This window comes from Protopterus annectens, chromosome 6.part0 (assembly GCF_019279795.1).
Source record: "Protopterus annectens isolate FY-2018-M chromosome 6.part0, PAN1.0, whole genome shotgun sequence".
Taxonomy (NCBI): domain Eukaryota; kingdom Metazoa; phylum Chordata; order Ceratodontiformes; family Protopteridae; genus Protopterus; species Protopterus annectens.
Genome location: NC_056737.1, coordinates 1,791,660,148 through 1,791,679,617, shown reverse-complemented (window position 1 = coordinate 1,791,679,617; position 19,470 = coordinate 1,791,660,148). Strand labels below are relative to the sequence as shown.

The 19,470-nt window shown below is 40.0% G+C and overlaps 1 protein-coding gene across 3 annotated transcripts in view; it reads right to left on the bottom strand.

Moving 5' to 3' along the window:
- GULP1 (GULP PTB domain containing engulfment adaptor 1) overlaps positions 1 to 19,470 on the bottom strand; it is a 4,195,041-nt gene that overhangs the window by 1,884,996 nt on the left and 2,290,575 nt on the right. The window lies entirely within an intron of this gene.

The window sequence follows — 19,470 nt, the reverse complement described above, 5'->3', positions numbered from 1 at the left end:
ACTACCTGATCCACTTATAATAAATTTTAAAATTTATTTTTACCATTTAAATAATGCACATACTGATGAAGTTCTGTTTTAAGTAAAGGAACAAAAGTGCTTACTACAACAGTTCTATTTTTTAAGTATGAAGTCCTAGTCAGTGTTTTTTTTTTTTTTGTTTGTTTTCTATTGTCAAAAATGGCTATAAGGATATGCATTTGTTTTTATCTAGATGTTTTCTTACTGATTTATTGGTCATTTAGCTGTACATGTTACAGTTTTATATTCATTTACATATCACATTTATTATTTCTGTTATTCTCTACAGGGAAAACAAGTGACTTGCAATGCATCTCTACCTGAATATGAGTATTCCGTTTTAGAATTCTTGGGAAAGTATGTGTTCTATTAGGAAGTTCAAATTCTTTGGAATTCTGGTCAGATAAAACTAACTCAACAGGGCATTTGCTCTAAATTTAGAAATACAATGACACACTTTCCATTCTATATAACCCGAGGATCTTATATCAAGCTATACATATCACAATTTGTCTTTACTGTGGAATCAGGCCAAAAGGTAGTCATGTTGAAAATTAGTCTGCAGTTCCTTGATTTTTTTTAAGTTCTTTTGTAGTTCTCTGTGACAGGCAGTCCTCACACTGACAGGCCAGATAGCTCAAAGATGAATAATGTCTGTCTCTATTCTTTTAACAGATGATCAATAACCTTTCTTTTTAACCCAAATACAAAGAATGCTAACCATCTACAGTAATATGTTTGTCTTACATTATTGTGTAGCCATTTGTCTTTATAACTTGAAATGCAAACGTTCTGCAAAGAAATGAGTTTGGCTGTTGGATGGGGGTCAGATTTACAGAAAACTGCTGGAGTACTGACTGGATGAAAAGGTAAAAGGAGTCTTGCAATTTAAATATATTGGTCACTTAGAAATGCAGTTTATAATGGACTGTGAACCTTCAAAGACATTCAGTATCTAAAATCTCTTTACATTCTTAGGATGACATTTATTTTTTCAAATCATTCATTCAAAGTTAAAGCTGACATTAAGTAAAAGCATTTCAAATGCAGTTCTAAAATGTGCTTATCTCTGACTTCAGCAGATGTCTGATTTACTTCTGTTCTGTCCTGTTCTGTCAGACTTTTGCCATATTTCACAGATCATCAAGTCATTGTGCTGAGCTATGGCCATTTCCTGATTTCTGAAAAGCTATTTACAGCACATCTTAAGAGTCTAGGTGACAGCTGTCAGCTGGCTATGAGGAAATTGTCAAACTCATACCAAATACTCCAATTATTTACAAACCAAATTTTCATAAGATCCAGATTGCTGATATTGTATTTTCTTGCTGCTCATCTTTTCATATTATTACCTGCAGACAGTACTTCCAGAACTATCCTTTTAAGATAAGGTCTACTCTAAAATTTACAAAGAATATGGCATCAGAAGCCATAAGCAGAAATCCTCCCTTCATAACCTTTACTTGCTCCCACAACGGCTTCTTAAGGCATACAATTGTGTTATTTGTTTTGCTTTAATAAACAGATTTTCCATTGACTGGTTGTGTTAATTGAGGGCCATGATGATATGCTCCAGATTACATGAATATGTGTCAGGACCAAAACAATGAGAAGATCATAAATGACTGAGCTCCAAAATCAAATCAATAAATGGATTATGGATTAAAATACTGATAATAATAACACTACATAACTAACTTTGGTGAACTCTAGAAATTACCAGCATATGAAAACATGGATCTTTCCATTTTCTGGGACAGATACTAATAACTGCTCACAGTGAGTAACAGCTTGCTAAATAGGTTTAATTATGAGTTGTGCCAATCAATTCACTTCTTGCTAGGTCATGGGGTAAGTGAAATAGCTGGTTGTTGTAGCATGTCACATGGTACCAGTCCCTCATGATCACACTCCCCTTATTCCGCCAGGGACAGACAATGGACAACATCCAAAAACCTGGGTCTAGATGCTTTTTGGTGGATTTTATGACTTATAACTGAAAAAAAGTTACTTGTTACCTTAACTATTCTTCCTTATTGATAGCCAGAAGAATTATGAATGTGCAGAAGAAACTGCAAAATTCTGTAGGAACTTATTCATTCCTGAGTTATCTGGATAGCACATTAGCTCTGCCATGTTTAATATTTATATTACAATTACAGATAAATGATAGGTCTGTAATAATCAAATTTACCTGCTACTCTATTAATGTGGCCCTCATCTACTGAAAATCTGTTTACATACCAGCCAAAAGTATAACTATTTCAGACACATAGATACCTGTCACAGCATAGCAAAGCATTTTAAACAACAGCAAAACTGTTAACAAAAGTTCTTTTAAATAATACAAAAGTTAAATAAAGGAATGAAGCACTTGAAAATCATCATACTTTTTGTCTTAAAATTAAATAAGACACTGCCTGTGTCCTTAGCAATAAGAGCTACATCAACCATTTCTTGTCTTTTTGTCTCGATTGTCATAGGCTCTAGAAATGTATCATTGTCTCTGTTAATTCACATACCACCAAAAGCAACTACCCTGGGACTTAGTGAAGAGAATTATGGCTATGAGCTGTTTATAAATCTCTCAAAAGCAATCTTCACACTTCTCAAGACCGAGGTGGAAAGTTTCAAAGCCCCCGGGCTAATGGAAAATGCTATCCAAACCGCAGAATCCTTTACAAATGCACTCTGTGTGCACCTACAGGAATGCATGGATCGTGCCATCCCAAGTAAAACCAAAACTCACTCCTGCAAACACAGGAGACCATTCTGGTGGACCCCGGCCATAAATAAGCTATACAACAGAAGGAGGAAAATATTACATGATAGGGCAAAATCCCAAAAAGGGAAGGCATCCCCGATCAGTATTAGCAAGAAACTTCGGTCAATCATATAATCATCAAAGGCTAATTTCGAAAAAAAAAATCACCAAAGACTCTAAAGATAATCACAAGGTGTTCTTTAGCCATGTCAAGAATCTGGGTGGCAACTCTCAGATCTGTTCTGAGCTGGTACAAAATGGCACAAAATACATTGAACCCACTGACATTGCCAACATCTTGGCGGACAGGTTCAGTGCAAACTTTACCCCCCCCTTCCCCCTAAAAGGGCCTGTGTCTATCCCAGAAGAATGCAGTCCCCCAGTTATCGCAGACACACAGGTGAAAGCAGCCCTTTCCATAGTAAAAAACACAGCATCAATGGGACCAGATGGTATCCCGGGCTGCATCTTACATGAGCTCCAAAAAGAACTAAACCCTCACATAAACTCACTGTTCCAACTCAGCTTTACCACAGGTTATGTACCCAAAGAATGGTGTACAGCAACAGTAATCCCGCTCCACAAAGGTGGCGCCACAACAGACCCCGGGAACTATTGCCCCATAAGCCTGACTAGCCTGGTCTGCAAGGCTATGAAGCGCATCATCATGGATATCATAAACAAAGACATTGGGAACCTCGTGACACTGGACCCTACCCAATTCATCTTTGTTAAAGGCAGATCTTGCCTCCTAAATCTAGTTGACTTTTTTGAAATAGCTACCAAAGCCATAGATGAGGGAAAGGTAGTCCACACAGCCTACCTGGACCTCACAAAGGCCTTTGATGCAATACCCCACTCTGGCATCATAAATAAGTTTACCAGCTTAAATATCAACCCATATGTCACAAGATAGGTTGTAAACTGAGTCAGGGATAGAACTCAAATGGTCAGAGTTGCAGGTGCCATGTCCGACTCTAAACCAGTTACAAGTGGCATCCCACAGGGCTCCAGTCCTGGGACTCCTCTTGTTTGGTATATACTTCTCTGAAGTACAGGCAAGCACGGGAGGACTGTGGCTGACCAAGTTCACAGATGATTGCATGCTGGGAGCCATAATTGACTCTCCGGCTGACACAAGCATCCTCCAGAAGGGGCTTACAGAGATGGATACCTGGTGTCAAAACCATGGCCTTAAGCTAAATGCCAAAAAGTGCATAGTCATCCCCTTTGGGAAAAACAAAGTGCCCACAAACTACCACATAGGAGGAAATCCACTAAGTACGGAAGAAGTAATTAGAGATCTGGGATACCAAGTAGATAGTAACCTCTCCTTTGACAATCACATTGCCAAAGTGGTTAGAAAAACCTTCTATATAGCTCACCTAATCACAAAAGGGTTCACATCTAGATCAAGAGAGGTCATTGTGCCGTTCTACTCATCACTCATCAGGCCCTTAATTGAGTACAATGCCCCATTTGGGACGTATCTTACCCGACACCTGCAACAGCTGGAGAGACCTCAAAAGTACTTCACCAAGAGGATCGTGGGCCTCAAACAGATGCCCTATGCTACTCGACTAAAGAAACTCCAGCTCTACTCAGTTGCTTAATGCCTATTCAGAGGCGATCTCTGTCTGACATACAAGGCCATGTCTAACCCGGAATTGATGGAATGCTCCACCTCAAGAAAGCCAAATCCATTAGAGCTACACGCTCCATGGATTTAACCTCAGCACAACAATAAATAGGACATGCTGGAGGGATAGATTCATATCCCAGAGGCTTCCCTCGTTTTGGAATAGAATCCCAGTTCATGTTAGGCAGAGCCCCTCACTAATCCTCTTCAAGAAAAATCTTGATGAGTGGATGGGAAATTGTAAATTTACTCCTGGGATCACTTCTATGGCCCTGCGGGGACAGATGCTCGAAAATCTAGTCTAAAAGGGTGCAGAAAGCCAATGCATTCTGGCTAGGCTTATAAATGCCCTAGGGCAGATACCCTAGTACCTACCTATGAACCTATAAGTTGTTTCCTGTATTCCAGAATTTTATTCCCTCAGCCTCCATTTGCATACTGTGTACCATTTACCCAAACACTGCCCACCAATTGGACTGAAATTGCATATTTGTGTCCAGTGAACTAATCCAATTACAAATACAAATTAATAAAAAAAAAAACTTGTAACACAATTGCCTGGCAAATATTTTTCATAACTTGAGGGCACATACACTCAAAACACATGCACATGAGCAGGTACAGTTAAGAAAAACAGAAAAGCAATGGTAGAGTCAGCTACGATTACTTTATTATTTTTACGGTGAGATCACTGCACCTTGGAAAAAGATCATTGGTTATGTGCAAATAAAACCTTGTCTCATTCATTCTCAGGGGTACTGTGAGCTTGGAAATATTAAAGCAATATACAAGCACCAGCATATGCCTCCAGTTTGGGGCAAGCAAGAGTAAACAGGCAACTGCCATTTTAATGGATTAAACTCAAGCAATTGTGATATAAGCCATCTCATTTTAAGCAGTTGTCTTCAAGCCTTTACTGCCACTGTCTCTACCTAACAATTGATGTGGCACTGCCTGTACCTATTTACTATAATATTTGCCCTGGGTTGTGGCTGAAATAGAAAAGTAACATTTTTAGTGTTAGTTCATCTTTAGTCTGCATGAGAAAAATGATCAAATGTATTATTACAGGCATATATGTAAGTTACAGTCAAACATCTAAACTATATTAAGCAAACTCAACAGTTCTTAAATAAGACTGTGACCCGAAACCTCCTTTTTCTTTTCTCATTCCTATTCTCTCCCCACTGCAATAAAAACTGTATTTAAAATGCCACATTATTTAGAATCTATAAACTGTCAGCTTGATAAACATATATTCTTTAGTATCATGAAATAAATAATATATAAGCATTTTACTCTCACAAAAAAAGCCGTCTTCCAGAACTGTACATCCAGCTACACAGGAGGTTCATTCTTTAAACACAAATTATTTAATTTCATCTGGCAATGAACATTTAAATAGGAATATTCATAGTCCTGCTATACAGTATACAGGATAAGCAGAAAAATTAATAGAAAAATTTCAAATGCAGTTCACAACAAAAAGAGCATCGGAACTAGGGCTAACCTATCTTAGAATCTGCCTACACTGTAGAGAAGGCATGCATATAATCATGAATGCATCAACAGCATTGGTAATGCAACTCAAAGACAACCCCATGGAACATAAGGAATATCACTTGAGTGCAGCAGGATGGCTGCAAGCAGCTACAAGTAGGCATTATGTCTCCCACCCATGACCCTGAGGAAACACAATGCCTTCATCAGCTGCATGCAGCTCAACAGTAAAACCGAAAGCCTTACTATCACTGTCCACTGTCACAGCCAGAGGAGTACAATTACTCTGCAGGTGTTCCATCATGCACATGAGGATTGTACTCTGTACAGGAAAGGCCGACAGTGCTTTGAAACAAAGTAACACAATGATACCACATACAAAGAAACATCTGTTATAAGATGCAAAAAGGAAAAAAAAAAACAGGACTAGTCTGTGTGTTATTATGCATGTTAATAAAGTTTATAATTCATCAACCACAGGAAAAAAAAATAAAAAACATAACATGCAGTGTGCACAGCTTGCAATATACTTCACTTGTGCAATCAGCATTCTGCCACCTAAGTAAACACACGCACAAACACACACAGTGTTGCCCACAAGCATGATATACTGTAATGTTACCTCTTCCCAACCTTAATGTTAAAATGTGAAATACCATCTGCTTAACAAACTTCAATACCCCAGTGCTTAAATTTCAAACTACTGACCCTGCTCAGATTTCAGCCACATACATGCTTAAAGAGCAATAACTCCCCTAGTATACAGATAACATTTGTCCTACACCAATCACCATGACAGTTTACTATTTTTTCAGGAACCATAGGCTGCCATGCTATGTGCCTACACATTGTACTGTATGCACTACAATGCAAGGCACACATCCTGCTGTACTGTGAAGCACTGCAGTCAGTCAAATCATATAACAAATGTAGACTGTCAGTGTGTATGCAGTCTTCCTCCAGGATAGTCATATTTCAACCTTCCATGTATAGTCCCCAGATGCTAGGTGTGAGCCTCTGCAATGGGTACTTTTCCCCTCCCTCATGAAGATCATCTAACAAAACTACAAAACTCTTCCCCCCTCACAAACACAGACGCATCCTGGAATTATGCTGGGTGCATAGAATGACATAATGTGTAACAAACAAAGTATGGCATAAGGGGTAATATACGAATTATGGCATAATGTGTAAAAAACAAAGTATGGCATATTGTGTAAAAAACAAAATATGATACAATGTGTAACAAAGTATGGCATAATGTGTAACAACCAAAGTGTGGCATAATGTGCAACAAACAAAGTATGATACAAAGTGTAACAAAGTATGGCATAATGTGTAACAACCAAAGTGTGGCATAATGGGTAACAAACAAAATATGATACAATGAGTAACAAAGTATGGCATAATGTCTAAAAAAACAAAGTATGGAATATTGTGTAAAAAACAAAGTATGGTACAATGTGTGACAAAGTATGGCATAATGGGTAACAAAGTATGGTACACTGTGTAACAAAGTATGGCATAATGGGTAACAAACAAAGTATGGTACACTGTGTAACAAAGTATGGCATAATGGGTAACAAACAAAGTATGGTACAATGTGTAACAAAGTATGGCATAATGGGTAACAACCAAAGTATGGCATAATGTGCAACAAACAAAGTATGATACAATGTGTAACATAGTATGGCATAATGTGTAACAACCAAAGTATGGCATAAAGTTTAACAAGCAAAGTGTGGCATAAAGTGTAACAAGCAAATTGTGGCATAATGTGCAACAAGCAAAGTATGGCACATTGTGCAACAAACAAACTGTGGTACAATGTGTAACAAACAAATTATGGTATCATGGGTTACAACGTACGGCATGATGTGTAACAAGCAAAGTATGGTATAACGTGTAACAAACAAAGTACAATATAATGTGTAACAAAGCATGGCATAATGGGTAACATACAAAGTATGGCATAATGGATAACATACAAAGTATGGCATAATGTATAACAAACAAAGTATTGTATCATGTGTTACAAAGTACGGCATGATGTGTAACAAAGTACAGTATAATGTGTAACAAACAAAGTATGACAAAATGTGTAACAAACAAAGTATGTGTAACAAAGTATGGTATAATGTGTAACAAACAATGTATAGGATCATGTGTTACAAAGTACGGCATGTGTAACAAATAAAGTATGGTATAATGTGCAACAAAGTAAAGTATAATGTGTAACAAACAAATTATGACATAATGTGTAACAAACATACCAGTCAAATGTCCAGATTTTTGCCTTATATTTTTGGTCCATTCCTCATAAAATTTGAGGTTTTCTGGAAAATTAGTAAGGATTAAAGTCACTAAATAATGACCAAAGTTCGAGTGTCAGACTTCAAACCCATCAGGAAATACATGCTAATGCAAAACCTGTTATCCTAGCAACTTTCTAAGTTTATAGGAGCAATATTTAAAAATTGCCTCTATTTTTGGACCTTTGTCCATCAATTATGTTTAGCTTTGTCCAGATTTTTTGCACTAAGAATTTGAGAGATATGGTAACAAATAAATATGGTATAATAGCTAACAAACAAAGTATTGTATAATGGGTAACAATCAAAGTATGGCATCATGTGTAACAAAGTATGGCGTAATGTGCAACAAACAAAGTATGGCATATTGTGAAAAAAACAAAGTATGGTACAATGTGTAACAAAGTACGGCATAATGTGTAACAACCACAGTATGGCATAATGTGTAACAACCACAGTATGGCATAATGTGTAATAAGAAAGTATGGTACAATGTATAACAAATAAAAGGAACTTTTTATGCATAATGGCCATATGCAGGGATCCCTCTAAGAGACAATATATAAAGTGGAAGGGACAAAAGGCACCAAACCATACTCGCACAGAACAAATGTTTCAACTGTACCAGTACACCTGTGTGCTGGCTTTCAGACAGCAGACAGGGTGGCAACAAGGGCTAAAAGTAAATAAGGAATGGTGTGCTTTTCTTGCAAACACAAAGAAATGGAAAGAAGGTCCAGTAATGAAATAATACAAATTATACTAAAATTACAAATTCAAAAATACAATGACAAATAATTAGATGGTGCTCATACAGAATGCAATATGGTACGTGGATTGTAAAACAAATAAAGATAAATATAATGACAAATAATTATATGGTGCTCATACATAATGCAATGGGGTAAGTGGATTGTAAAACAAACAAAGATAAATCAAACTGGCTTCAATTAGCACATACACAGCACAGCACAGCACAATATATGGCTTTTCCAGCTGTACATCTGAGACAAAACCAAAGTAGGAATACACAGTACTGGAGATGAGAGTCAATGTTTGATTTATTAAGATGTACAGCTCTTAGCCAATCAGCTGACTATTTAGTGATGTATTCACTCTCAAATGTTAAAGGAAAAAACATTATCTAAAGTAGATGCAGTGCTTTGAGAATTATGGTCATAGTTTCAAAAATAGTTACTAGGAATAGAATATGAGGCCACTTAGGAGCTTCGCTTAATTTATCAACTGCCCAGGAGCACTGCCTGGATAAGTGGCTTGCTTTTGTTACACATAGCCTGAAGGAACTAAACCTTAGAGTATAGAAAATACCTTATTTAAATCTTAGAATGTAATCCTCTGCACAAACTTCCTGACTGAGAGAGCTTTTTTTACCTTAGGTTTACTTGCTGATTGTATAGCTGTGTTGGCTCTTTGATGGGGTTGGATTGATTTCATTAACACAAAACACCATGAATTAATTAGTCAAACTGAAACTGTGAGTTATTTTACTATCTTTTTTTTTTTTTTTGTTATTTGTTTTCCTTAACCAGTAAACTTACTAGACTCTAACTTTTTTTTTTTTTTGCAATGACTCAAGTGCATTGACTGAAAGAATGACTTGCCCTTACACAAAAAGCAACAGTGACACAGGAATCAAGCCCTGAACTCTAAAATTAAGATTGTTCAGCATTCAGGGTATTAGTGCTCCATAATAAACAATATACTGAGCTTCTCTGACATATGAAGACAGGAACTATCATACTCATTGTGAGGATCTGGTTAGGAAAACAAATAAGATAATGATAAATTAAGTATTCTCCATTTAAAAACATCTATTTCTTACATATAGTTTCTACACACAGAAAAATGAAGGAGAAATTCTTAACTCAAAAGCTAACGATAACAGTAATATGACTTGAAATGCAATGAATGCAGCTTTTCTGTGCTTATCATGCATTCAGACCTGCAGGCAACTTTAGGGAGTATCAGTGTTTCTCAGAGACTCTCACATGTCAAAACAAATTCCTTGTGACTCCAGTTTTGAAAATCCAAATCTCAATAAATGAAATCAACTACCTATAGAAAGACAGCTACAGATCTCCTTTTATGTTAAGTACTTACCAAGATAGACACTTTAATGTTCCTATAAACCCAAATACATTTATTCTAAGTGACTTCAATCACCTTGCAATAAAATGTCTCACCTACATTTCAACTGGAAAACATGTCCAATGATTCCTTGACTACAAAAAACGTGAGTTACCCAGAACAGTTGGTAAACATGACAACTAGGGGACACAATAACCTTTATCAATCTTTCCCTTATATTATTGTCCCTGTCATACAACTCCACAAATATCATCTTTCAATGTTAAATAAAATAAATTATGCTTTCAACTTATATTGTTAAAGATCGTCCATAGACAAAAAAGTCTATTTTTTCAATGACTTCTTGAAAGCAAATCTCCTTGAGCTACTTAGTGACCTAAACAATTTCCAGCAGAAGCACAGCTGTTTAACCAGCACCCTGGGTGAGTACTATGAACCAGTGCCCCACCTCCTTCAAATGAAGAGCAAAAAAAAAAAAAAAAACACTTCACTGTAATAATCATTTCAGTTAGATCTATGACCCCCCCCCCCCCAAAAAAAAAAACAGACATTCCTTCTCGTAACCAAATACACATTCCCTCTTCTGCACAAGCCATTTTAGGTCCTATTTCTGTGCCCTGCCCCTACCCTCTTCCTACATATTTTATTAAAAAAAAAACTTTTGAACTATAGCAACCTGTCTGCTAGAAATGTAACAAATAGTTGCAACAGTTTATACCCTTTCTGCACAGAGTGCTATAGTACTAACTTTTTAGCTTAAACAAATCTTTTTAAACTGTAGTACATTGTTTTGGTACAATGTAGCAAACAGTAGCTACAGCTTATACTCTGCCTTAATAGAGCTCTACAACACCAAAGTTCTGGTTAAGAAAAAAGATTTATTTTAAATTTTTGTAAACGTATCACAAAGTAGCAAACAGTTGATACAGTTTATACCACACACAGTGCTGCAGTGCTCAGTTTTGATGGCAAATGCAATACTGGCTGCATTTAAAGAAGATCGGGATTGGATGATCGTTTCCCCCAACACTTTGCACAGAGAGCAGTCTACCCTCTCACCCCACTCTAGCTATGCTACTGATTTCCAGTACAGAAAAGATTTTTAATTCTGAGTTCTACTTTTCTTTAAATAATCATACGGAGGAAGCATTAACTCCCTTAACTAAATATGAGTGGAAACTTCAAACTAATCATTTACAGTGGAATCCTCATGCAAATTCACATTACAATAAAAGTAAAAAGTGAAAAATTCTAATAGAAGGTCACATACTCCAGATCTTAAGACTGCATTTGCTCGAGCTAGCAGGCTACTTAAGGCAGCAAACACTGATCACTCATGTCAAAAGTAATTATAAATCCTTTGTTAACCACATTAGAACATTGAGAAACAATACTCAAAGATCTGAACTAATCAGAATGAGTCCATCAAATGTACTCCCAAAAGAAACAGTTAATATCCTAGATGACACATTTAGTGTATACCTCATCTCACTCAACATCATAAGTGTCCCCCAATTTCTTAGCCCCCAACACCCCCCTCCCAGCATTACTTTGGAATAAGTCCTAGCAACCCTATTTGAAAGTTGATAATTTCCACAGGCCTTGGCAAAATACTATGAGCCCAAAAATGAACACCAATATGGTGCAGCAGTTAGCACTGCCACCTCACAGCAAGAAGTTCGATCCTCAGTTGGGGGTGCCTTCTGTGCGGAGTCTGCATGTCCTCCCTGTGGTCATGTGGGTTTCTCCCGGGTGTTATGGTTTCCTCCCACATCCCAAAGACATGCTGTAGGTGGAATGGATACTCTAAATTGGCCCTAGGTATGAGTGTGTGCATGTGTGTGCCTTCCGTGGAAGGTTGGGTGCCGGGCTGGCAACTCGACACAGTAAAACTACGCTGCCACTCATGAGCAGACAGGTGATCCACTGTGGCGACCCCTAACCAGAAAAAGATGAAAGAAAAAGAAGAAGATAGCCTACTGGAACATCTATTAAACCCCTTTAACAAGAGCCTTGCATTTGGCAGCATCCACAAAACCTGGAGAACAGCCACAATGATGACCCTACATAACGGAGGCCCAACCACCAACTATAAAATTTACAGACCTATAATTATCAACAGTCTGATTCATAAAGCTATGGACTGTATCATTGCTTATCCTATAAATCTACACATTGATAATCTGTTAGCCCTAGATCCACATAGGTTTGACTTTGTCAAAGGTGGATCCTGCCTTCCTAACCCTATGAACATTTTTAAAAGGGTAATTGAACTAACTGATACTGACTATGTGGTGCATGCAGCATATCTGGACTTGGCCAAAGCATTTTATTCTATCACCTGTGAAGGGCACCATTAACAAGTAAACCAAAACATCAGTCAAAAACTAGTAAATTGGACATCAAAATGGTTACCAGACAGAATGGGTTGTTACACCTGAAGTCACCAGCCTGGAAAACAAATGTCATGGAGGGGTTCATCGAGACTTGTTACTGTGTCATCTTCAAGTTGGTATTTATGTATCTGATCAACAAGCCATATCACATGTCTTTGGTTAACAAAATATACCGATGATTGTAAATAAGTAATTATTATTTGAGCATCCATCAATGTGAAATGACTCCAACAGGATCTGGACTATGCTATCAGCTGGTGCAAGAGCAATGACCTCAGACTAAGTACCAACAAAGGCAGTATTGGTAAAGGAAATAACCCCTCAACTGGCAACAGGCCCCTTAAGACTCACATTTATTAGAGATGAAGACACTATTGTAGAGGGCTGCCTATTTTTAATCATTATGTCTCTACTTTTCCACTATACTTAGAAAATCCTTCTATCTGGTCCAACATCTCATAGAAAACAAAGTAAAGTTTACTTCTACTGTACTTAATTTCTTATCCACTCTATTACTGAATACAATGCCCACTTTTGGCATGCATCTATCAATAAGCTGTCATTCAGCTGTTGCTTTCCCAGTGGTTACAAACCAAAAAGCTCACAATCCTCATTTCACTTATTTGCCCTTATCAATCAGCCACCCATCCTCTGTATTCTGCTTCCAATTAACTTCCCCCTGGTAAGCTATGTTTGGCCTATTGTACCATAAGAGACCTCACCTTTCTAGACCTACTATATCTTCAAAGAACTAATGGTTCCTCAGACACTTTTACAAAGGACCTTACTCTACCTATAAATTAATATGGCATACTGGTAAAAAAGATTCTTATCCCAGCATATTCCCCGCCTATGGGATAAACAATTCCCATATTTTAGGCAAAGCAGTACACTAGCTATATTTAAGGCTTATCAGAATAATTGCACTGGTACTCTCAAATGCTCTGTAGGGCTATTGTGTGTGTCCCTCTTTAAGACAAGAGTTCTTAATATTTTGTGTTCTGGCTGTGCTAAACATGGTCTGATGAATGCCTCCCTAGAATCTACCTCTGATCCAATAATTTATTTCAAAATTATTGAAATTGTACTATCAATTCTTTTAATCAAGTACCACCAATAAAAACAAATCTGTTATGCTGGGTGTGGTGTATTCAATGGACTGAGTTGTCTTGCCTTAGCTAGTGCTCTTTGGGGGCGGGGGAAAGTGCATGACGTAAGGGCTGTGAGACAGGAAGTAGGTGTATTGTACTGTATGTTGGCCGGTCAATAAAGTTTGGAGTTGGTACCAACTGCACACAGTTGTCCCGCGTCTTCTTTCTAAGGTAAAAGAATACGACATGGTGTCAGAAGTGCTGTGTGGCTGTGCCTGGGAGTGCTGACCTCTTGCTGAAGACCGTACGAGTGGCCAAGTGACGTGGAGAACGGACATGTCGGACGACGAGAATGGTCAGCAGCCACGAGCTAGAATTAACATGGCGGCTAGCGCTCCTAATGCTACGTTCAGTATTCAGCCGCCAGAGCCCTTTGACTTCTCCAAACCCCACGAATGGACACGATGGATACGCCGGTTTGAACGGTTCCGGCAGGCCAGTAATCTATCTTCCAACCCAGAAGGGAACCAGGTGAACACCCTGATATACTGTATGGGCGATGAGGCAGACGATGTCTTGAGAGGCCTCAAGCTAACCGAGGCAGAGCACCAGGAGTATGCCAAAGTGAAAGATGGTTTCGAAAGATTTTTTATTGTCAAAAAGAACATTGTTTATGAACGTGCACGATTTAACATGCGGAAACAAGAACTGAACGAGACTGTTGATGCTTTTGTTACTGCCCTGCATGCTTTAGCCGAACACTGCAATTATGGGGCGCTGCACGATGAGCTTATAAGGGATAGAATTGTTGTGGGCTTGGCAGACACCAGACTGTCCGAGCGGATGCAGATGGAAAAAGAGTTGGACTTAGAGAGAGCTGTAAATATGGCCAGACAGTCGGAGGAGGTTAAGAAGCAGCAAACGGCCTTGCGGTGCGACAGTACCGCCCTGCAGTATAACGTGAATGCTGTGCAGACACCACTGGACACTAGACGCAGGCCGGAGGCCTCGAAAGGTTGGGGCAAGCCCTTGGCACCGATTTTTCAGCGCCAGACGCAAAAGAGTAAAGACGCTCCGAGCTCGCAGTGTTACAGGTGTCGGGGGCCATTTTACCATAGACTCCTATGCCCGGCGACTGCTGCAAGATGTCGCCGTGTGGGAAGAAGGGCCACTACCAGCGGTCTGCCGACAGTTCAAGGCGGTGCAGAGTATTGAGGAAGACGAGGAGCGGGTGAGCGTGAAGAACAGGGGTTCTTCCTTGGTTCTGTCTCCTCCGGGAACCATTCCTGGATTGTGGAGGTGCAAATACAGGGCACACCTATGACTTTCAAGCTTGACACGGGGGCGGATGTTACTGTTATCTCCAAGTCAGACCTGCACAACTTGTTCAGTGGGAAGAATGCTCCTGTGCTCCAGCAGCCGGAGAAACCCTTGTTGGGTCCTGGAGGGACGCCACTGGAGGTTACAGGATCCTTGGAGCTTCAGCTCGGCTATGGACAAAGACAGACATGCGAGAAAGTGTATGTTGTAAAAGGACTCCGCATGCCGCTTTTAGGCCTTCCTGCTATTTTGGGGCTGGGTCTCCTGAAACGTGTTGACACTATCACCATGGAGTCTTTGAAGACCTCATACCCGGAATTGTGCTCTGGGTTGGGGGTAGTGCAGCGGAAATACCACATAAAGCTTCAGCCAAAGGCGGTGCCATACTCTCTGAAGACCCCCAGGAGGATACCACTGCCATTGATGGGGAAAGTGAAAGAGGAGATAATGAGGATGGAGGCGCTGGGTGTCGTTACCAGAATGGAAGAGCCTACTGATTGGTGTGCAGGCATGGTGGTAGTCCCAAAGAAAGACAGTAACAGGCTGAGACTATGTGTAGACTACACTAAGCTAAATGAATACGTATGCAGGGAAAGGTTCGTGCTGCCCTCGGTTGAGCAGAGTCTTGGGATGCTTGCTGGGGCGAAGGTGTTTAGCAAACTGGATGCCAATATGGGATTTTGGCAAATTCCTTTGTCAGAGGAGTCGGCTGCGCTTACCACATTCATAACCCCTTTTGGGCGTTTCCGCTTCAATCGCCTTCCCTTTGGCATTAATTCTGCACCCGAACACTTTCAACGCATGATGGCAGAGGTCATTGAAGGACTAGAGGGGGTGATTTGTCACATGGACGACGTGTTGGTCTGGGGGCGTTGCCAGGAGGAGCACGATGCCCGACTTCACGCGGTATTAAAGAGACTGGAAGAAGCAGGTATTACGTTGAATGTAGGGAAATGTGACCTGTCGAGGGGCACAGTGACCTTCTTGGGCCATGTCATTACGAATTCTGGTATAAGCCCGGACCCCAGGAGGACCGCGTCCATCACGGAGATGGCAGCACCTGCTACAGTAGGAGAACTCAGGAGTTTCCTGGGCATGGTGAATCAGGTGGGAAAGTTCATCCCTCATTTGGCTGAGAGGGACAGAGCTTTGAGAGACTTATTATCAAAAAAGAACAGCTGGTACTGGGGTGGGGACCAGGAAAAGGCATTCAATGACTTAAAAGAGGCAATCACCTCACCTCCAGTTTTGGCTGTGTATGACCCGAAGAGGGATACGAAGGTTTCCGCGGATGCATCATCCTTTGGGTTAGGGAGCGTGTTGCAGCAACAATGGGAGGACGGCTGGAGACCCGTGGCATACGCATCAAGGTCACTCTCACCCACAGAGCAACGATATGCACAGGTCGAGAAAGAGGCTCTAGCGTCTACCTGGGCATGTGAACGCTTCGAGATTACCTATTAGGCAAATCGTTCTGTCTAGAGACTGATCACAAACCCCTGGTTTCATTGCTGGGAGGTCAGGCGCTGGATCTTCTACCGCCCAGAATCCAACGCTTTAGGATGAGACTGATGCAGTTCTCATACACGGTGCAGTACGCCCAGGAAATCACTGTGGGTGGCAGATGCCCTGTCACGTTCTCCACTTAAAACCAGGCTAACCCCGGAGGAAACAGAGTTAATGGAGGACACGGATATCTACGTGAACAGTATTGTGGAAAACATGCAGGTGAAGCCATCCTTCCTCCAAACACTACGGGAGCAGCTGAAAGCAGACAGTGTGTGTGCGCGGGTCATGGACTTGTGCAGCCAGGGGTGGCCGCTGTATGCGAACCAGGAACCCTTACTGAAGAGCTACTGGCCAGATCGTTCCACACTAACAGTGAAAGATGGGTTGCTTTTAAAAGATTTGCGCCTTGTTATCCCCTCTGCCATGCGTAATGAGGTGTTGTTGAAATTGCATGAGGGACATCAAGGCATTGTGAAGTGCAACGCCAGAGCCTGTCAGACCGTCTGGTGGCCTGGGCTTAGCCAACAGATAAATGACAGGGTTTTAAGATGCAGGACGTGCATCTCAGAGAGAAGGAATCCTCCTGAGCCCCTCATCCCAACAGAATGTCCTGACCGACCATGGCAAAGAGTGGGCGCGGATTTATTTGAACTAAAAGGACATACTTACCTTCTTGCTGTGGACTACTTATCCAGGTTTCTTGAGATCGCATTGTTGAAACATAGCAAATCCAACGAGGTCATCACCCACCTAAAATCTTTCTTCGCTCGCCATGGTATCCCAGAGGTACTTGTGTCTGATAATGGACCTCAGTTTTCAGGGCAGTCTTTTGCGGCCTTTGCAACCGCTTATGGCTTCGAGCATGTCACAAGCAGCCCCAGGTTCCCGCAGAGTAACGGGGAGGCAGAACGTGCGGTGCAGACGGTGAAGAACCTGCTAAAAAAAAGTGCCGATCCATACATGGCTCTCTTGGCGTACAGGACAATGCCACTGCAGAATGGTTATAGCCCTGCGGAACTTCTTATGGGACGACGGTTGCGGACCTCTCTTCCGATTCATCCTTCACAGTTGGACCCTGTGCTGCCTGACTGGAGAAGGCTCATGGGGAAAGAGGGGGAGAAGAGGGTGTATAATGGCGAAAACTACAACAGACGCCATCGGGCAAGGCCGCTGGGGGATGTGTTGCCCGGTGACCAGGTGTGGGTGACAGATATGAAGACCCCAGGTACTGTAGATCAAAAACATTACTCGCCGAGGTCATTTAAGGTAGACGTGCCACAAGGGACTGTGCGGCGAAACCGTGTGCATTTGATTCCCTTACCTGAGCCTGACTGTGAATCAAACCCTGGGTGTCCGGAAAGTGTGCTAAGTAAGACCGATGAGGCCTTGCCATTTTGCAATGGCCTTCCCCCGGAACCCCAGGCACATAGTGATGTTGTGAGGACCAGATCAGGAAGAGTTATTAACAAGCCGGACCGTTTGGATCTGTGAAGATCAGGGTATAAATAACAATGTCGTTGGGGTTTATAGTAATCTGAACGTGGCTAAGTGAGCATTTTGTGTCAATGTACCAAGTTCGTAGTGAAGTGGAAGAAATTGAATAGATCTGGGTTTTGTGTTAAGTGAAAGGGGCCTTATGGAAAGGGAGATGTGGTGTATTCAATGGACTGAGTTGTCTTGCCTTAGCTAGTGCTCTTTGGGGGCGGGGGAAAGTGCATGACGTAAGGGCTGTGAGACAGGAAGTTGGTGTATTGTACTGTATGTTGGCCGGTCAATAAAGTTTGGAGTTGGTACCAACTGCACACAGTTGTCCCGCGTCTTCTTTCTAAGGTAAAAGAATACGACACTGGGGTCTTCTGCAAAAGCTATGTCTTCACCATTTTGGAAAATATTTACACACACATTTATTTAGAGGGGAATATTTACATACTTTATAGTAACAGTAGAACACGTAACAAATGAAAACTATTTTGGCAGATATTACATTTTTTGGTCATGGTCTTTAGTAGAAAAACTTCAGCATCTTTAAACATTACACTTGTTTTGTTTTATCCCACATTGTATTAAAACCCTTTATTATGAACTATTTTAGCAGCAGTAAGAAAAAACTACCACTCAGAACTGGAATAAGACTGACTCACCTTATTTTGCTAAATGTGTAGCATTTGTATCCTTTTATAATGTGAAGAAATTGATGCATTATTCTGATATAAAAAACAAGTAATGAATTTTAATTGCTGGCCTAAATTAAATTCATTACTAGAAATGTAATTACAGGAAGCTATTATATTAGTCAGTGAATATGATTGTTATTGCTATTATTTTTTTGATTGCCTCTTTTATTAACTACTGTTTTCAATTAAATGTTTTCCTTTCCTTTTCTGAATAATTCTTTTTTTTTTTTTACAGCTAAACTTAAAGTTTATTTTGATGGCATTTCAAGTACAACACATTAACATTAGAAGAACTTCACTTTATGAATTTTTTATATATATATATATATATATATATACATATATATTATAGTTAGTTAATAACTCAGTGTTTTAACTGTATAAGATTGTTTTGATCATTTTGTTTACTTTACTCAAACGAAGCTTAACAAAATATAAGTAATAAAAAGTATAGCCTCCAGGAAGTCTCTAACAGAAATTCTATGACTCCGGTTTTCTTTCAGAAATTCTTTTAAGCAGAGGTGCAAGATTCAACATTAGTATTTCCACCAGCAAACAATGACAGTCTTGATTTTAAAGAAGGGTTGGACTTCTATGATACTGAAGAAGCACTGAAACACAAAACTAAAAAATAC